The sequence below is a fragment of the Nuphar pumila genome, chromosome 11 (assembly GCF_984573655.1).
Source record: "Nuphar pumila chromosome 11, dmNupPumi1.hap1.1, whole genome shotgun sequence".
In the NCBI taxonomy this organism is placed as follows: domain Eukaryota; kingdom Viridiplantae; phylum Streptophyta; class Magnoliopsida; order Nymphaeales; family Nymphaeaceae; genus Nuphar; species Nuphar pumila.
Genome location: NC_143259.1, coordinates 57,241,946 through 57,256,692, shown reverse-complemented (window position 1 = coordinate 57,256,692; position 14,747 = coordinate 57,241,946).

The following is a 14,747-nucleotide window of genomic DNA, read 5'->3' as shown; positions in this document are numbered from 1 at the left end:
TCCACCTTACATCAATGCGTAAAATGGTCAAAAGGTGGAATGATTACAACTGTGCTCGGAGAGGACCCAGAAGAAAGGCTCCCACAGCCTATGATACCTCGACCATCATTTACTGCAGATATTCCTAGCATCAGAGAGAATGAAGAAATCAGTCTCAAAGAAAGTCAGGAGATATTCCAGGCAACATCAGAATTATCCTTGCACACTGTAGCCATGACCCGATGGAAAGGTCCCAAGTTCTTCAAAGTTGGAGGTTGTGTCAGCTACGACACTGTCAAAGATCATCCATTGTTTCCACAATTCATGAAAGCAAGAAAGGGATTTGACTTACTTCTGAAGCATGGTTATCAACCGTTTAAAGGACTGGGCAAAAATGAAGATGGTCGTGTCGAGCCAATAATCCAAAAGCGTCGTCCCCACAGGGCAGGATTAGGGTTTTTCGGCGGAAACTCACCAAAGAAGACTGTTTTTGTCAGAGGGGCACATTGAGAATCGTTGTTGCATTTCCTTCTATTCCTTTCAAAATAAATGTCTCCATGTCTTTTATCAATTCAAATCAATAAAATGTCAATTTTCTCTGTTTATCTGGGTGCCATCTGCCTCTTTTGTCTCTACATTCTCATTTTATAACTCAATGTCATTTTATGCATAATTCTTTTTGAGGGTTTGTCGTATGATGGACGATTTTTCCTGAATCACATTTCTTATCCAAAATTTCAGGAATGTCTTCCCGAGCAATCAAGAAACTCGTTATCAATCCAAAGGTTTTCCAGAAATCGGCAGCAATTCACCGAGTCAAAGCAAGCACAGGAGACAGCAAGGTTGCAAAGCAGTTAGATGATTATGCAGAATTTGACCCGTCTCTTCAGGAATTACCAGAATTCACCTCAGTTCAGAAGCAAGATGAACCATCCGCTCTAGTACAAGATCCTACTGAAGATGTTAATATCGGCTCAGAGGAAGATCCCAAGATTCTCAAGATCGGTACCAGTCTAAGTCTGAAAGAGAAAGAAAGGCTTACAAAGTTCCTCAAGCAACATGAAGAAGTGTTTGCGTGGACATATGAAGATATGCCGGGTTTAGATCCCAAATTGGTCGAACACCGACTCGTTTTGAAGCCAGATGTAAAGCCGGTTAAGCAAAAGCTGAGAAAAATGGATCCTAGAATAGAGCAACAAGTCAAAGAAGGACTTGAAGATCTGCTCAAAGCAGGATTTATTCGAACTATTGACTACCCAGACTGGTTAGCCAATATCGTCGTTGTCCCAAAGAAAAGTGGCAAAGTCAGGATTTGCATAGACTTCAGAGACCTCAACAAGGCAACTCCGAAGGATGACTATCCACTGCCAAGCATTGATCTTTTGATTGACAGCACAGCAGGACACGCCATGTTCTCCTTCATGGATGGATATTCCGGCTACAACCAGATTAAGTTGGCCGCCCGCGACCAATCTAAAACTTCCTTTACTACGCCTTGGGGCACTTTCTGCTATACGGTTATGCCTTTTGGGCTCAAGAATGCTGGAGCAACATATCAACGGGCAATGGCTGTTATATTTCATGATCAAATGCGCAAAATCATGGATGCGTATGTTGATGATATTCTCGTGAAATCTAAAGAGGGAGAAGATCACCTCGAAACCCTTGATCAAGTCTTTAAGAGACTCATTCTTTACAAGTTAAGGCTTAACCCGCAAAAATGTGTCTTTGGAGTCGAATCAGGCAAACTGTTGGGTTTTCTGGTCAGTAAAAAGGGAATTGAAGTTGACCCGGCCAAAGCCAAGGCTATCATTGATATGCCACCCCCGAAAAATCTCAAAGAGTTGCGTAGCCTTCAGGGACGCATGCAATCAATCCGGCGATTTATTTCCAACTTGGCGATGAGATGTGAACCTTTCAACCACTTGCTCAGAAAAGGAGTGAAATTCGAATGGGGACCAGAATGTCAGCAATCGTTCGATAGAATCAAGAAGTATCTTCTCAATCCTCCAATCCTGAAGCCGCCAGAATTGGGAAAACCTCTTCTGTTATACATCTCAGTCAATCAAGTCGCATGTGGCGGATTCTTGGCACAATACAAAGAAGGCAGCCTGATAGAGCACGCCATTTATTATGTGAGTAAGACTTTCATAGATTATGAAAAGAAATACTCTCATATAGAGAAGACCTGCCTAGCTCTGGTATGGATGTGTCAGAAGCTAAGACACTACCTGTTGGCATCAGAAGTCAAAATCTTGTCTAAACTCAATCCTCTCAAATACATCTTGGAGCAACCTTTTCTCAGCGGACGAGTCGCCAAATGGCAAGTCTTATTGATGCAGTATGACTTAGAATATGTTTCACAACAATCAATCAAAGGCCAAGCAATTGCAGATCAATTGGCAGATTTTCCTCTAGTAGAAGAGGTGAAAGCCGAAGATGACTTCCCTGATGAGCAAATTTGCAATATCCAGCAATCTCCAGTCTGGAATCTATTTTTCGATGGTTCTAAGAATATGGCCGGAATAGGCATCGGAATTTTATTAATCACTCCTGAGAAGGAGATGATTCCATTTTCCCTCATGTTAGATTTTCAATGCACTCATAATATGGCTGAATATGAAGCCCTAATTCAAGGTCTAAAGATTCTACTAGACTTCAATGTCAAGAGAGTACATGCCTACGGTGACTCATTACTTGTTGTCAATCAAGTTCGAGCCGAATGGCAGGTCAAAGATCAGAAGTTGTTTCCCTATCAAAAGATTGTTTCAGCTCTTGTCAGCAAGTTTGAAGAATTTCAGTTATTCCACATCAAGAGAGATTTTAATCAAGTAGCCGATAGTCTCGCCAGTTTAGGCTCCATTATAGCATTCAAAAATGGAGAATCTTGTCGCTCTTTTGAAATTGGCAGACTTGACCAACCTGCTTTCATTCCAGCGGAACAAGTAAACCAAGCTGAGCAAAGGAAAAAGCCTTGGTATTACAACATCAAAACTTTCATAGAAACTGGCGAATTTCCTCCAGAACTCTCAAAGAAAGAGCAACGAGCAATCCAGCGTATGTCTACTCGATATTTTATTTTGGCCAATGTCCTCTATCGTCGTGGATTCAGTTCAGAGTATTCCAGATGTTTAGACGAAGATGAAGCCAAAGAAGTCGTGCGAGAAGCACACGAAGGCATTTGTGGTGGCCACGTCGGTTACCAAACCCTTGTCAAGCAAATCATCAGAGCAGGTTACTACTGAAAGACTATGCAACAAGACTGTTATCATTATGTGAAGAAGTGTGTGCAATGCCAGATACACGCACCTTCCATCCATGCTCCGGCAACTTATTTACAGTCTGTTGTCTCTCCATGGCCATTTTCTATGTGGGCCTTCGATGTCGTAGGTCCCATCACTCCTTCAGCTTCAAATGGCCATAAATATTTCCTTACTGCAACAGAATATTTCACCAAGTGGGTAGAAGCTATCACTCTTCGCACAGTAGAAGGCCGACACGTGGTCTCTTTTATTCACAAGAACATCCTTTGCCGTTTCGGCATCCCACATGACATTGTGTCAGACAATGGCAGTCATTTCAAGAATGAAAAGATGAAAACATTCTGCTCAAAATTCAAGATCTATCACCATTTTTCCGCTCCATATTATCCTCAAGGGAATGGTCAGGCAGAGGCCACCAACAAGATTTTAATTCGTATTTTGGAGCGAACTGTGGAAACAGGCCGTGACTGGCATGAGAAAATCCACGACGCACTATGGGCCTATCGGACCACCATTCGTACACCAACGAATGCTACCCCATTAGAACTGGTCTATGGAACAGAAGTAGTGTTGCCGCTACACGTTCAAAAGCCCGCTTTGAAATTTGCATCGCTTCTGCAATTACCCCTTGATCAATGCCAGCAGCAGCGACTGGTACAGTTAGACTTACTCGACGAGAGAAGGTTAAAAGCAGCAGAGCATGCTCAATCTTATCGCCAGAGAGTAGCCAGGCCATATGCGAAGTCGGTCATCGAAAGAAGATTCAAAGTCAATGAGTTAGTGCTTCGATCCACAGCTTATCTCAAGCATCATCCTGGCGGTAAATGGTCGCCAAATTGGGAAGGCCCATATGTCGTCAAAGAAGCATTACCCCGCAACGCATATCGGCTCATCAATGCCGATGGGGTAGAATTGCCAGATCCTATTAACGCGCGACATTTGAAAAAGTTTTATACTTGAAACATTTATTCTTCTCTTGTAAATCCTTCCTGTTTCCTTCAGATAATGATCCAACCTTCTTTCCCAGTTACACTGGGGGCATTTTTAAATTTTTGTTCTGTATGCAGGCAGGATAAACAAATTTCTCATTTCATGCACTTGTGCATTCATAGGCATCAATTCATATTCATTTGCATTCAACTGCATGAACAACAATCCAGTCAGTATTGGGATTTCAACAAACAGTCCCATCACAATTCCTAACGATTCAAAATCAAAAGGTCATCACCAATACTGAACCAAAAACCCAGTGCTCGGACTGGTATTATTCCAAAATCCAATACTCAAACTGGCACATTTTCAAAATCCCAATTTTTCAGAAAACCGAGTTCCGACTCGGGTTTTATTTCAAATCATTTTCATTGGTTGATCCGGGTTCCGACTCGTGATCTCTGTATTTCATTCGAGCTTTGACTCGAATTCATTATTCTCATTTGTTTATCCAAGTTATTTCGATCATCAGAGTCTGTCAGTTGCTCAAAATTCGATGTTTTGCCCTCTAAATTCCAATTTAAATATTCAAATCAGGCAATTCTCCAATTTCGACCTCTGGGTCACCCAATTTTCAATTCTCGATTTCAAATACCAATTTCCAATTTTGACCTTCGGGTCAATCAATTTCCTACCTTCAACTTTCGGGTCAATCAATTTTTGATCTGTTGGGTCGCCCAATTTCCGAAATTTCGACCTTTCGGTTAACCAATTCCAAATTTTCGACCTTCGGGTCAATCAATTCTCAATTTCGACCGTTAGGTCATTCAATTCCCAATTTTTGACCCCAGAGTCACCCAATTTTCAATTTCAAATTCCAATTCTCAAATTTCGACCTTCGGGTCACTCAATTTCCAAATTTCGACCTTCGAGTCACATAATTTCGATCTTGTGGTCAACCAATTCTCAATTTCGACCGTCAGGTCATCCAACTTTGACCTTCGGGTCAATCAATCTCAATATCTAATTTCAATCATTTTCTCTTGCGAGAGACCCTTTTTAGGGAGAGTTCGAGGGAGCTCATTCTTTTTGCATGCTATCCAACTCGTTCACTTAGCCCCTTTTCAGGGAGAGTTTGAAGGGACTCGCGTCTTTGTGAACCGTTTGCAAAACAATTTCCAATTTCACACAAGAAACCCTTTTAAAGGGAGAGGCTTGATGGAGACTCGCTTTTCTTGTGACCCCCAATTTCATACTAGGCCATTTTCGTCATGAAAGACCCTCTTTGCAGGGAGAGTGTGATGGACTCGTTCCTTTCATGACCCAATTTTCAGACCTCACTATTTTCGGCCCCCTTTCCATAAGAGAAGCCTAATATTAGGGAGCTTTGACGAAAGCTCAATTTCTCTTCGAAAGTTCATTTTGCAAACACCTCCTCTTCAGGGAAGAGAGGAGTATTTCCCATTTCCCATTCAGGTAAGGGCCAAGCCTGAGTCTCTCTTTTTGGGGAAAAAGAGAGGAGAATCTTCGTCACGGATGTGTTGAACCGGACTTTAAATACTCACTTTCACCAAGGATTTCAAGAAAATTTTGTCAATTTGTCAATCAATTGTTGATCTCAGAATCTTTATTGCACAAATCTTTATTTCAGTTTACCTTCAGCATCATTTCCAAAAGAGTGAAGCTTTCGCGAAAAGAGATTCAAAACTCAAATTCTTTCTATCGGCCAGCCAAAAGGATGAAGGATAAATCCTCGATATGGCCAGCAAAGAAAATTCAATGTTTTGCAAAGCCATGGATGATCGATATTGATCGCAGTCAATGGCGCATCCTTAAAGGCTATTCTTGTAAAGACGAGGCAGTTGAAATATCCTGAGTGCTAGAAAAGAGAGCATTTACCCAAGCCTTGTCTCCTCAAAATCATCTAAGCTGCAATTAAGTATCCGCAAAAGGGATCTCTCACCTGTCGTCAAGATGAAGGCGAATTAGGCGAGTAGACCCCCGGGGCCAAAGAAGATTCGAAACATCTCCAAGATGACGGAGTTTGTGACGGATCCTTCCAAGGAAGGTCCAAAGCACTGTCAAGATGAAGGCAGATGCGATGAACCTCTCGACAATCCCTAAAAGATATTTAATTTCAGCTATCATCCAAAGATCTCTAGCCAAGAAGCCAATATCGTCAAGGAAGGATCAAAACATCTCCAAGTTGAAGGAGTTTGTGACGTACCCTTCCCAAAAGAGAGCAAGAAAGGAAAAAGAGACAGAGAGAAAGTCAGAACATCTCCAAAATGAAGGAGAATATAGCCAAAACACCAAAGAGGCCCAAAAGAGTGCAGAAAGATTATCAAGAGAGAAGCTCTCAGGATATCAAACTGCCAAATCTATCAAGAATCCTCTTTAATCTTGTGAAATTCTATTATCAATACTCTTTCATCAACTGCTTTCACAATATCAAATTCTCTTTCTTGTTCATATCAAGGAAATTGATAGCTTCCTTGAAGAAGGTCAATTGCAAGCAATTTGGATTTCAAGTCTCGATTCTACGAAGTGAACCTTGTTTGGAGGTAATACTTTGGGTAGAAAAGAAAGAATATCTTTGCAACAATGTGCAACATTTTCAAAAATTTCGAATCAACAGCAAAATTTCCAACATTTTGACAATATTTTCTAGTCATCCTGACGTGAAGCGAGAGCTTGATGTTCGTTTTCGATGCATCCTGACACCAATTTTAATCCCTCTGAAGGACTTGATTCCTTCCCTTCTTTGAGAGCATGAACTCTCAGATTGCACACTTCCCTGTGTCCCCACTGTCCCATCATAGACAGTCCCATTTCGGTTCGAGGTCGAACCAACAATCATTTGTCGCAAAAGGTAATTTCAAAAGCTATTTAGTCTCAGCAATGAGACACCCAAAATCAATCCTTTTTCAAGCTTTAGGGACCCCATTTTCTTTCCTTTTGCAAAACCCCTGTCGGATTTATTGTGCAAAATCCGAAGGTTCCATCATGGTCTCTTCTTTCGAGGATTCCATCCATTTTTCCACCCGATCAGGATAAGGGTATAAACCTGAGCCTCATTCAAGGAGGTATTCCATTTTCCACCCGATCAGGATAAGGGTATAAACCTGAGCCTCATTCAAAGAGGTATTCCATTTTTCCGCCCGATCAGGTTAAGGGTATAAACCTGAGCCTCATTCAAAGAGGTATTTCATTTTTCGCCCAATCAGGTTAAGGGTGCGAACCTGAGTCTCACTTCGATGAGATATTCCATTCCCCAATCAGGTCAAGGGTTGAAACCTGAGCTTTGTTCCATACGAGATATTTCTGTCCCATCCAGGTTAAGGGCATAAACCTGAATTTCACTCTCACAGAGTGAGTCTTTTCTCTCCATTCTTCGCTTCATATCTACCATTTTCCTCGGGCTAATTTCCTCACACCCAGTCAAATCCTTCTAACTGGGGCATTTTTTTTATATAGCCCAAATTTGGTGTGTTTTCTTTGCCACTAAGCTCGGCCATAAGCCGGCTTAGTAGCAAAGAGGGGCATCTGTAAACACCCCAAATTTTCACTCACCCTCTCGACATCGCCCTCAATCGGCACGTGTCAGTTCTCCAGAAGCAATGAAGGGCAAAATAGTCATTTTCCAAGATTGAACCTTGAAGAAAGTCCTAAATCTCATTCTTGAGCCTCAAAATTTCTTTATTTAGGTTCAGAGACATCTTCAAATTGCAAAATTTCAAAATCCTCTTTCTGGACAAAAGTTAGAATTTTCAAGTCCGAGCTCAGAGTGACATTTCACTGAAACATGTCTTTGCATCGCATTGCATGAACACTTTGCATCATTTCATTACATAGCATATCAGTTTGAGATCCAGAACTCATGATTTTCAAAATTGTCCATCCAGATTTGATTTTTAAACTTTTCAAAATTGATTTTTAAAACCCTGGGTTTTCAAAATTGCCAATCTTTCCCATTTTATCCCCAGGACTTTGAATTACAAAAAATTTTCTCAAGAAAAACAATCTGGATATTTGGATATTGATTTTAAAGATTTTATCTCAAAACTTTTTGCAAAAAGGATTTTAAATCTCTTTACAAAATTTTTTGCATTTATCCATATTTTTGCCCTGAAAACCCAATTTTTCCTAAATTCTCGAAAATAAATAATGTTTTATCTCGTATTTTCAAATAAATGAAGCGGGACCCGCCTTTGAACTAGCATCATACTCAGACTCTCGGGTAAGTTGTTTATTCTCAAGCGGGACCCACCCGAAGTTCATACCAATTTGCGAATTTTTCTCAATAGTTATTTATTTATTTTGTGTAGTTAGCGGGCACAAACACATGTGGCACCCTATTTGAAAATAAAAGATTTTACAAAAACAAAATAAAGCTTTATTTTCAAAAGGATTTTAAAAGTGGATTGAGGTGGCATTTCCATAAAAGCCTCTCATTTATTTCCTTTTTATTTTTTTTTAATTTTATTTTGTCTTAATAAATTTTTTTTTTTCTTAGAAAGAGGCAGCCTTAAATGGCACAGCCGAACTTCCAAAATAAAAAAAAAAGTAATAAATTTGATTTCTATCTAAACTTAGGAAATAAAACAAGGTTTTGGAAAAACCAAAGAGGCGCCTCTTTTAAAAATAGCAAGCTTTCAAAACAATGAAGCATCGGTTTCACGCCTTTGCAAAATTTTCAACAAAATTTTCAAAAAAAATTTAACGGAACCTGATTAAGGGGGAAGGGGATGCGTTTCTTTTGGGGGAGGAAGGAAAGTTTTAAAAGAGGCAAGCACTCACGAAGAAAAGAGGGGGGGATTTGCTCTGTAGGGTTTTTAAAAAAGGGGGAGCCGATTGAAGAGAGGGGATTTTCGGTTTTGCAGGGTCTTCCATCATCGCCACCAATCGCAACCTTCAACCCATCGGTTGCTGTCCATCCTCTTCTCCAGCACCAGCCATCAAGAAGATCTATCGGCTGCTGTCATTTTCTTCAGCCCACCAACAGAAGGATACCCAACGAAAGGGGGATTCACCAAGAAGGTACCCATTTTCCTTCAGCTGAAAGAAGGAGGAAGCCAATCTGCGTTTTCTGAAGTATCGTTTTATCTATCGTGGGTTCTTCCCCTCTTGGAGGCTCGTTTCCTTCATCCAGCGTGAAGGGCTTCATACCTTCAACTCTTAGCTGAAGGGTGGCGTTTCCTAGAGTGCAAGAGACTCAGCCATCTCAGCCCATCTTCAGCCGCACATCCTCCTTCAGCCGATCTTCTTTAGCCCAGCCACCTCCAGCCTATTTCAGCTCCAGCCGCAGGGGAGCCATCTCCAGCCATCTTTTCAGCCCCTGCCGCATATTCACCTCCACTTCAGTCCAGCCAGTAGGAGGGATAGCGTGAAGACCATCTTCTTTAGCACACCAGCCAGCAGGAGACCCAGTGGGAGGTCTTCCATCTTCAGCCTTCAGCCCATCATCCTTCAGCCGACAGAAGATCCAGTAGAAAAAGAGGCTAGCCGATTGACCCATTCCTTCTGGCGATTCTTGATTCTTTTCAGCAGCCACAGGATAGTCGCTGGTTTAAAAAGGTTTTTTGTTCATCGTCCGATCTGCTATTCCATTTGATTCTTTCTTTAGATATCCTTTGTAATGTTATTAATTCGTTTGTTAGTATATAAGTTGCATAAGTTTTTATTTCATTTCTTGTTTCTGCATCTTACTTGAGGCATCGTGTAGATTTTCTGGTTTTGCATTAATCGTATTTCCCATGTAATGTTTTGTTTATTTTTTTTACATTCATTATCTATTGTCATTCACCTTCGACCCCAGCAACAAAAGGTCCAACCGCTGTCCATCTTCTTCAACCCCATTTGCTTTCAGACACCAGATCCTACCCTTTCCTCCAGCCCAGCCAATGTGTTCTTCATCCTCTTCAACCCTTACCTTCAGCCCAGCCAGTGTCTCACCAGCTGCTTTCAGCACAGGGGAATCCAGCCGGAAATCACCTTGTCTTTAGCCCATCAGCAGAGATCCCTTGGTGCAGAAAACACAGCAGCGACATTTACCTGTTCCTTTCAGCCCAGCTGCAAAAAATCAACCCCAATTTGTTTATTGCATTTTGTTTGGAACAAGGGATATATATAAGAAATCAGCAAAACTTTTATAAGCTTGAATGCTGAGAATGAGATACTTCATACGTTAGCTTTCTTGGCTGGCGTCATGCTTTGGTCATATGTACCATTTGGACATCTAAAGATTTTAGGTGAGGATTAGCGTAGTGTGCATAAGAGATACTTATATTATGCTTATAACAGTTTTTGTACAGATTCAAAACTAACATTGATTTATCTTCCGCTTTCTTTGTTTTTTTTTTTTTTTTTATAAATGATTGATAGTCTACTTAGTACTTACAGCAGATACATATAAGTCTGCAATGTGCTTTTGGCCACTATCTTCTTTATTTGCATCCCATTCTAATCCAAATTTACTCTTTCATGTTCATTTGTTTTTTTTTTTTTTTCTTTTTCTGTTGTTATTTTTACCTTTGCTTTAAATTCACATGCATTGGCATTTTATGCCTTTCCCCTGCACACGGTTTCTGTCATTCGGCTCACTTTCTACATCTGCTATGTTATACAAGTTATGTCAACATGATATCTTGTTGTCATTCATTAGATAGGCATAAAATGCCAATACATGTACATTTTTCTTCTGATTATTACATCAGCTGTATATTTTTACAAAACTCTTTATCAAAGTTTGTTTATAAACTTAGTGTGTTCCAGTTTTATATAGTGGGATCTAGCTGAAGTAAGATTGATATTAGGAGATGAAGTTATATAAGTTCCAGGAAAGGTGATTTATTACATTACATTATGAACAGACCATCTAATATCTGAAGGTCAATTCATGTATTTATTTATTTTTATCACCTACATCTTGCGTTTGTAGATTCATGCCTTCATTTTGAGCTCCTATGTTAAAAGCTGTATATGACCATGTCATTCATGTCTATGTTGACAAGTAATCATCTCCTGCACCTATGTTCACATTTGTAACATCACTTGTATATTTTCTTCGCTGCACTTTCCACAACACTTCCCTACACTATTGGAATCATTTCATGATGTTTTGACATCATATATCAGGTACATCTTGCATATCATACATTTAACCACTCAATTTTCTGCAGATATGCAGTCTTGATATTTAACCGCATTCATGGATGGATATTTTAATATCCATTCTTGATCTTTTAACCATCTTTTACAGGTTTCATTATGGATATATAGGGAAGCTCTATTCCCATTTTCATTGAAAATTACTTTGTAATTTGAGAAATATGGTTGTGTGAAATCGCCTACAGAAATTGTCTATACCTGTATTTTTTGATTTTACCCCTTATATGGAAATTTCATTTATATGTATATTCTCTTAGTATAAGTATATATATATTGATATGTATGTATATCTACCCATATGTATACTTATATACGTATATATATATATATGTATATATGTATATATATATACACATATATATACTTACATATATATATATATATATATCCCTTCATGTGCATTGGTTATCACACATATTTTTCTTTTCTTTTACTTTTTGCAAATATATCTTTATTATCATATATCATATATCATATATCATTTATCATAAATTCAAGTATTTCTATATTTACCTGTATATCTTTGTTGTATATAGTATATATATATACCCATTCCCTTGGTTATCTTGTACTAACTCTCATTTTGCAGGAAAATCTAGAAGATGCAGATTCCTTGGCTCCATTTCAATTTTCTTTTACTTTATGTTATGCAATGTAACAATCCAATGTAAACCTTGGAATAAGATTTACTTTTACTGCTTAGATTAGGCCGCATCTCATATAGTTTGATTTCAGTAATATCCTGATTCTATGATGCATATATCTCAAATTTTCAAAATTCACCGTGGATGAACACGAATGGCACGTGCACCAACTCTTAGAGAGTTGACGAACTCGGTGGAATCCATATTTACGGCCCTAGTCGGAATATGGATGAAACCCAGATCCATCATCTCTCTACCAGTCACATTAAGCCTACACTCTTAGGCTATCTTGAAAATGCACCTCATATTTCCAATGTTTTCAAAATATTGTGAATTAACTCAAATAAACCCTGAGTATATTCATGGCCACAGTCAGAATATATGAAGGATTTACTTTGGCTTAATCCACATTTTCCCAATAAAATTTTCAGAAATATTTTCAAAAGTGCATTCATTCATTCACATCATCTGCATCATTTGTTTTTCTCATGATTTTCTCAAAAGATTTTCACTTCATGGAATCGATTTTCTCAAGAAACTATGATGATATTCGGAGTTGGATTTTCCAAATCAAAGTTTTCCTATGATTTTTCTTGAAAATGTTATTTTCTTAAGATTCTTTTCAAAAGGAATTTTTCATCTTTCTCAAGAACCCAAGTTGATTTTCCAACATTTCAAAAAGACAAGATTCTCAGGAATTCAACTTCCTAAGTTTTGAATTTTTTTCTCCAAAGAATTTTCTATAAATTTTCTATCATTTCCTTGAGAAAATTCTCAAAGTCCGAGTTATCCCGACAAATGCTTTCCTTTTCAAATGATCGTCTTTTCTCAGGAATTCTTCCCATTTTCCTGAGATACTCATTTCTTCATAGTTTTCCAAGTTTTATAAATTTTCTCAAAATTTTCCTGAGATTCTCATTTTCCAAGTCTTTATAAATTTTCTTAAAACTTTCCTGAGATTCTCATTTTTGCAAGTCTTTCTAATCTTTCTCAACATTGTCCTGAGATTCTCAATTTTCTAAGTCTTTATAAACTTTCTCAAAATTTTCCCGATATTCTCATTTAAACTTTCTCAAGATTCTCACTTCTTCAAAATTTTCTAAGTCTTTATAAACTTTCCCGAGATTTCAAACCTTCTTCGTCTGAGTTTTCTGAGAGATTGATTTCCATCTTTTTCCTGAGAAATGCTTTTCAACTCCAAATGTTTTCTAAGCATACATCATATTTTCCAACTTGCATTTTACAAAATTGTATAGCACATGCCTGAATTCTCTGTGCATTTAGGATAGAACACCATTTCGATGATTTTACTAAGACAAGCACAATTTTGGTCCTTGGTTCGATTACCCCTGTTAAAGGCGGCAGGAACGGTCGAACCTCGTACCGACAGGTCGAGCTCCATCCCATGGATTTTCCCGCAATTTTCAAAACGGAGGCGAGTATTTCAAAACATTTTCCAAAATCCGGTCAAGTTTGAATCGCGAAAGGGTTTCCCTCTCCCTTTCGCAAGGAAGGGAAGACAAGAAAAATTTTGCGACGATAACAGGTTTGAATCGCGAAAGCGTTTCCCTCTCCCTTTCGCAAGGAGGGAAACCTATTATTACCCAGCAACGTGAAGACCGGGTAATAATAGGTTTGTTTATAAACTTAGTGTGTTCCAGTTTTATATAGTGGGATCTAGCTGAAGTAAGATTGATATTAGGAGATGAAGTTATATAAGTTCCAGGAAAGGTGATTTATTACATTACATTATGAACAGACCATCTAATATCTGAAGGTCAATTCATGTATTTATTTATTTTTATCACCTACATCTTGCGTTTGTAGATTCATGCCTTCATTTTGAGCTCCTATGTTAAAAGCTGTATATGACCATGTCATTCATGTCTATGTTGACAAGTAATCATCTCCTGCACCTATATTCACATTTGTAACATCACTTGTATACTTTCTTCGCCAAACCTGTTATTGTCGCAAAATTTTTCTTGTCTTCCCTTCCTTGCGAAAGGGAGAGGGAAACGCTTTCGCGATTCAAACTTGACCGGATTTTGGAAAATGTTTTGAAATACTCACCTCCGTTTTGAAAATTGCGGGAAAATCCATGGGATGGAGCTCGACCTGTCGGTACGAGGTTCGACCGTTCCTGCCGCCTTTAACAGGGGTAATCGAACCAAGGACCAAAATTGTGCTTGTCTTAGTAAAATCATCGAAATGGTGTTCTATCCTAAATGCACAGAGAATTCAGGCATGTGCTATGCAATTTTGTAAAATGCAAGTTGGAAAATATGATGTATGCTTAGAAAACATTTGGAGTTGAAAAGCATTTCTCAGGAAAAAGATGGAAATCAATCTCTCAGAAAACTCAGACGAAGAAGGTTTGAAATCTCGGGAAAGTTTATAAAGACTTAGAAAATTTTGAAGAAGTGAGAATCTTGAGAAAGTTTAAATGAGAATCTCGGGAAAATTTTGAGAAAGTTTATAAAGACTTAGAAAATTGAGAATCTCAGGACAATGTTGAGAAAGATTAGAAAGACTTGCAAAAATGAGAATCTCAGGAAAATTTTGAGAAAATTTATAAAACTTGGAAAACTATGAAGAAATGAGTATCTCAGGAAAATGGGAAGAATTCCTGAGAAAAGATGATCATTTGAAAAGGAAAGCATTTGTCGGGATAACTCGGACTTTGAGAATTTTCTCAAGGAAATGATAGAAAATTTATAGAAAATTTTTTTGGAGAAAGAAATTCAAAACTTAGGAAGTT